This window comes from Cupressus sempervirens, chromosome 9 (assembly GCF_028749045.1).
Source record: "Cupressus sempervirens isolate cs-2001-9-10 chromosome 9, ASM2874904v1, whole genome shotgun sequence".
In the NCBI taxonomy this organism is placed as follows: Eukaryota; Viridiplantae; Streptophyta; class Pinopsida; order Cupressales; family Cupressaceae; genus Cupressus; species Cupressus sempervirens.
The window spans coordinates 31,347,176-31,353,608 of NC_143126.1; the positions used below are offsets into that span (position 1 = coordinate 31,347,176).

Here is a 6,433-nt window from a genome sequence, read left to right on the forward strand (position 1 = left end):
GGAACACGGTTCTTTTAGCCACGGTGACAAATGATTCCCATAGTGTTATTGCTTCATATATTTAACATCTGTCATGTGGAAAAAAAGCATCTGATAAAACTCCTCTATCCTCTATGCCCCTATTTAAAAGCTCCCATTGTGGAATAAACAATGAGGATGTTGGCAAATGTTGCCTCAATTCCATTTTTTTGGATACACGTCTTCTTTGTCTGATGAATTGCATTCACAATTCACTTGAGAATTCAAATGAAAATATATCATGTTTTATTCAAGTATAGACAAACAGTTCTCAAAAATTTGCAGTGAATCCTCCCAAAAGTTAAGCTAAATATGAATGGATGTAAGATAGTTTGGTCTACAGTTGTTGCAAGGCTCTCAAAGTGTTGTATGTACATCTGTATCCTTGCTTGAAATTGGGTACAATTCTCAATTTCATTATACCCAACTAGAAATATGGTATAAGAGATCATGTATGGCATATTTTAATATGCAAAATTCATTTACATATATAATTTACTTCAATTATCTTGTTCTTGATTTTAGCTTAAGAAATTAAAAACTTTAAAGTTTTAAGATGATAGCTGTAGAAAATAAAGGAAAGAATAGTTAAAGGGAGTGGAGTCATAAAGAAGAGCTATAGTAGTAACTGACTGTCTATTCTCTTGGAGGGTTAGAAGATTTTATTCAATTCTTGCTTTCAATTTCCTAACTTCATTAAGCTATGACATTTAAAGTTTGCAATAGACCGGTTAGATTGCTTCATGGTTAGAAAGTAATGTCACAAAATTATTTTAATTCTTGATTTCATCATGATCATTATACAAATGGCCCAAGATTTGATGACACTACCATAAGTAAATTGATTTGATTTGCAACTGGTATAGCTTGATTGCATGTGTATCCAACTTAGAGTTTGTTTTTATCTGCATTAATTATTGATAGATTCCCTCATCAACTTAGAATTTGTTTGATAATAACCTAATACCTATACAGGAGAGTTTGGTTCTATTAATACCATCATGATGCTTTCATCAATAATTTTAATTTACTTCAGCTATTGTATGCAAAGTATTATATTATTTTCTAAAGGACACCCATATTGTATATTATATAGTAATGGATAGATTTCTCATGTTGTGATGTTTTTCATTGTAGATTGTGATAAGGACTCAAATGGAAATGCTAAAAGGTGTCAACTCATTATAGGTGTATGGAGTATTCAATTACACAATATTGAATTTAGCTTGCATATGAATACCCGGTTCTTTTAAATTTCAAGTACAAACTACCCTTTTTCAAAATGTCAAAAAATATCATAGAGCATATGCTACTATTAGCGTAGACATTGCACCTCATTGTTGGAAGTGCTATGACTATCCATTTTAGTAAACTGGATTTTGATGGGTGAAGGAAAATCAATGTGGGAATTAGGCTTAGACCCTATGCGTCTCTGACATGTGAAGCTTTTGGCATTTGATCTCCTTTCCTTGCAAAACCCTACTTCATTGGGAGGCCCAGACACTTTCTAGAGAAATGGTATGCCAATTAAGAATGTGGAGATGGTGTGTGTGGTTGTTAGCAAGGAAAGAAAAGATAAGTTTCTTAAATTTCTGGTAGATGATGGCACCCCTTGTGTCCCATGCATTCTCCAGCTCAATCATCTTACTTCTAGATATAATTCAAGGATTTAGAAGCCTCGGTTAGAATGTTTTGTTGCATTGGCTCTTGAACAATCTGAACATGTGCAATTGGGTCATTTAGTGAGGTTGCAAGGTAAGGTTACTATTTACAACAAGCAATTGCAAGTATGGTACTTTTATGGGGTTTTAAAGCTCAATTGGCTATTATGCCTTATTTTTAACATTAGAAACGAAGTAGAATTGAAAGAGAGAAATTTTAAGCCCTTTGTTGGTATGTATGTAGGAATTATCAAAAGGAGATGTCTAATTGTGTTAGATGGAAGCACTTAAAACTAAAATGAACACACCCATGTTTTATTTAGTTTAGGATTTCATGAAGCAAGTTGTAATAGTAAAAAAAATTCCATGCCCACCTAATATCATTATACAATGGATTTTTATATAACAATACATATATGCTAAAACAGATATGTTTTAGAAGTAAATAATATAATTTTTCCCTAAAAAAATACCCCGATGCAAATTCTTTTAATGCAAAATATGCCAAACTTTTAATTGCGAGGAATGAAAATTTCCATCACTTACATTTTTTCTCTGATTGTAGATAATAATGAAATCTGTTCTAGTTGAGAGAGACCCCAATGCTAAGATTTATCACTAGATGGATTGCATTCGGCTTGCAATGCAGTGCTATGACTTACCTACTTCTTTTCCTCCTAGGCACAATGCTTTATGACCCAAATGGAATGAAGTTGATATTCGGGTATCTATCTTTGGTTGACTGGTAAATGTTGCATTAGAATGTTTTATGGTCTTTTCTATCCATTAGTAACTATTTTGATATATTTTTTAACAAAAAATCTTCTTTTAAGTTGCGAGGATAATCTAAAGGTGATTTCTATTTTGGCAATTGGTAACTTGTGTTCACTATATTTTTGAAAGTTAGGCTTGCTCATATATCATAATATTTTTATAGAGTATTTCAAAAGTCACCCTTATGATAAACATCCTTAAATACATGAAATTCAAATTTTGGTACCTACTCTACAAAGTAAGATGTCTTTTCTTTAATGAACAATTACATCTCTACTAACAACTAATTTATCAGTAGTTACATCAATTAAGCAATATGCTTTTGATTTTTCAGTCTAGACAACAAAGTCGAAATTATAACTTTTTACATCTAGTTTATCTTCAATGTTATGTTTAACTAGTGCAAAAGAAATAGACCCAAAAATACAAAAATAATCAATGGTAGGCTTAAGACCTATCCAAACTCTTTAGGAGTAGTATTTTGCAAACACTCACTAGGAGATCAATTGAGAATGTGTATAGTAGTTTGTACTACTTCTACCTAGTAATGGTATGCTACATTTTGAATATGCATTATACACTTAGTCATTTCAACAATTTTCCTATTTATGTGTTTGATCACTCCATTCTATCATGGAGTGCATGGTGTCGTACAATGCTAATGGATTCCCTGTTGATTTGAAAAGTTGGTGAATACCATTGAGGTGAACTTTCTCCCGTTGTCTGGCCTCAATGTACTATTTGCAACCTGCTACTTCCCACCTTAGGTCTCATAGGCCTTTAATTGCCAAGTCTAAGGAATAATATAACCCTTGTTGGGATATCACATAGAAACATTTAGGTCTTCGCAAGGAGTATCTTACCTATGCAACACTTTGGCACTTCCAATGATTATTGTAGATATGTATCCAATCACTAAATCATTGGTAAGGCTTCCGAAAAACTCAGAGTTATGCTCAATTATTTTGAGGTAAAGTGATTGAAGAGTTTATACTTCATCAATAATATTTGTCCCTCTTTCCATGTATCACTCAGTGTTATTATGGTAGAAATATCTTTATAATTGCCAAACATGTGATTGAGAAATATTCTTGTTGTCACATACATTATTTTATCAATCAAATTTTTTAATTGTGCATGTTGGCCTCAAGTGGGTCCACATGTCAGCAATAGGGTTGTCTTTTCTTAATGTTTTTGCATTTCGTTTGAAGTTGATAATGATTATTATTTTTGGTTATTGTCTAATCTTGATATTTCCAAATGAAATTATTTTCAATTTCAAAGTTCAAAATATTAACTTTTGATACTCTGTGTTTACCACCTTTGACGAAATAGGAAGAATACCTAGACATTGTTTGAGATCAAGAATTTGAATTTGTTTTAGATTATCATGAGTATAACCTTTGTATTTGAGTCGTAGGATGATTGTGTTATGGAGAACCTTTGAAAGGCTTAGTCATAAATTATTCTTTATCATTATTAGCTTCATCTTGTTTATCTTAGACAATCCATAGCCTCTTTTACATGTTATTTGATTCAACAATATACTATTGTCAACCATTCTCCATCATAGATGCAAAACTCAAAGAGTACTCTAATAAGTTTTTTTTTCTCTTAAAGTTTTTCAGCTAAAAACTTGTTAAAACTCACCAAGTTTCTGAGCAAGTCCAAAGGAAAAACTAGGCCACAATAAAACTAAACTCCCATAGAGAAAAAATTCATTTACATTTCATTTTTCTTGTTCTCAGATGCTCCTCTAGCAAAACAAAGCCCTCCCAAACTTCTTCAGGTCCATTTGCAGTAATTTTGCACTAAGGACAATAGAGAAGGTTCTACAACCAAATCAAATTTAGGCTTCTGCCCCATCAATGTCAGCATCGACCATCATCTATAAGCACTCGTTCTCCAAGAGCTAGAGACCCTACTTGAAAGGACGCCTATCAAGGACCAGAACTCAGGTCAATTTTTTGCATTAAATGTCAAAATGTGAAACATTTTGGCATAAGCCACCTCAAGTACCACCTTACACACATCTACTATCACAATGCCAAAGGTTGTGATGAAACCACTAAGGAAATAAACAAAGAAACAAAAGCCATTCTTACAACTATGAAAGAGAAAAATTTGCAAACTAAGAGGGCAAGGAAAACCATGGTAGCATCCATAGCTACTGCTCAAGGTGCTCTACTCAACCTTGAATCAGATGAAGATGCACTTCAAAGCATAGTAGGCTCTCTTTGTGGCCCATGTATCCAAACACATCTACCACCACCATGGGCACCACTTCTACTTCTGGTAGAGCACTAACATCATGCCTTTGCATTATTATTTTGTGCACATAAAATGCACAACCATAATTGGAAGAGTGTAACAGGGAGGTGTGTGAATATATAGACATTGCATGTGTTGATTTTTGGTACTCTAATTACATCTCTTTCAAGATGTCAACAAATCCTTATTGGGAAAATTTGATTATTGTTTGTCTATGTTTTATAACCACTCCAACATGCAAAGTAAAATACCAAGCATCCTATTCTCTCTTGAACAAAGAAATCTTAGATTCTAAACAATTTGGCAATGTGTGATCAACTAAGAGAATCTCAAGGTTTACAATGTATACTAGTGACTTTGTGTTGGATATAACTCAGTTTACATGATGTGATATTATTAGTAATCATGATGGAGCTTTCAAAAATGTTCCTAAATGTAGTCAATTATTTTCCCTCAAAGTGGTTGGAGAAAAAATTTCTAACAATTGATAAATTTGATGCCTATGAGGGTTTGAGGGAAGAGTTTGTTAAATATTTATGGCTTCCATACAATGTTCTTAGATTTGTGTTGTTCACTAATAGGTTGTAGCTCAATCTACTCAAGGATGGGTTTAATCTAAAAATGCCACATTCCTATGACCAATTTGCAATTTTATATGACTCTGAAAGGGAGGAATACTACGAGCATTGCAGGGCCACAAAAGGATCATTTTTTTCCTATCATGGCAGCCCTACAAAGAATTGGTACTCTATATTAAGGTTAGTTACTTTGGAGTTGCCTTTTCTAGTTGGAAATATCATGTGTGATATCTATATTTTGTTTTTGGAAATGCTATTCTTGACTTTTGAGTTTGGATCATCGTTAATGCTATAATGAGTGTTAAAAATTTCCAATTTTGTTAATTCTTCTTGTTATTTCAAAAGAAGGTTTGATTTGCACTTTAAAAATACTATTTTAAAGAGCCTAGTGTTTAGGTTGCTACTAGTTCTAATGGTAAGGGAGTAGGGGAGGAAATTGGGTGCTATGTGAAATATGTGTTCACTAGGAAAATCTCAAGGTTGTTAGCTTATTGTAGATATGGCTAGATCCCTATTTCCACAATATAAACACTTTTTTTTGCATGCTAGCTTGAGAATGGTGGATTTTGGTATAATGCCATTTTTTGTCCATTTGTGGGGTCAGTTATTAGGTAGTTTAGACCCTGCTCATTTTGGTACATGAGTTTTTATTTGGTCTACAATTATTCATCAGAGGCTTACAGGTGTCCAAATTTACTTGGCTCTTGTATTTCATATAGTTTTTAAATAGCTTTAATGGGTTGGGGTCCCATTATAATCCTCAAATTATCAATAAAAATTACAAGTGTGACATTTTTTTTTAAAGAATGGTGTATTCTATCTCTAGTTGAAATCTTGTACTCTTTAAAATGAAAAACAACTCTAGGAATAATTTATTGTCAAAAATTGTGGTTGGCATTGGTTGGGTAGTTCTTATTGATATGCTATATTAAAACAAATGTATTCTATTATGAGATTGATGAACTCTTATATGGTCTAGAATGTAGTCAATTTCTTATTCATAATGTATCTATATATGAACATGGTTTAAGTTTGACATAACTTTTACTATTCTTGTAGACAAAAAGGTCTTAAGTGGCTTGGCAATTGGTGTAGCAAGCATGCAAGCTAGTGAACATGCATTGCTTCATG

The 6,433-nt window shown here is 32.7% G+C and overlaps 1 pseudogene; it reads left to right on the plus strand.

Moving 5' to 3' along the window:
* The first annotated feature begins 1,400 nt into the window (after nucleotides 1-1,400).
* LOC149537469 (CST complex subunit STN1-like) lies at nucleotides 1,401-2,376 on the plus strand (annotated as a pseudogene).
* The last annotated feature ends 4,057 nt before the right edge of the window (nucleotides 2,377-6,433 follow it).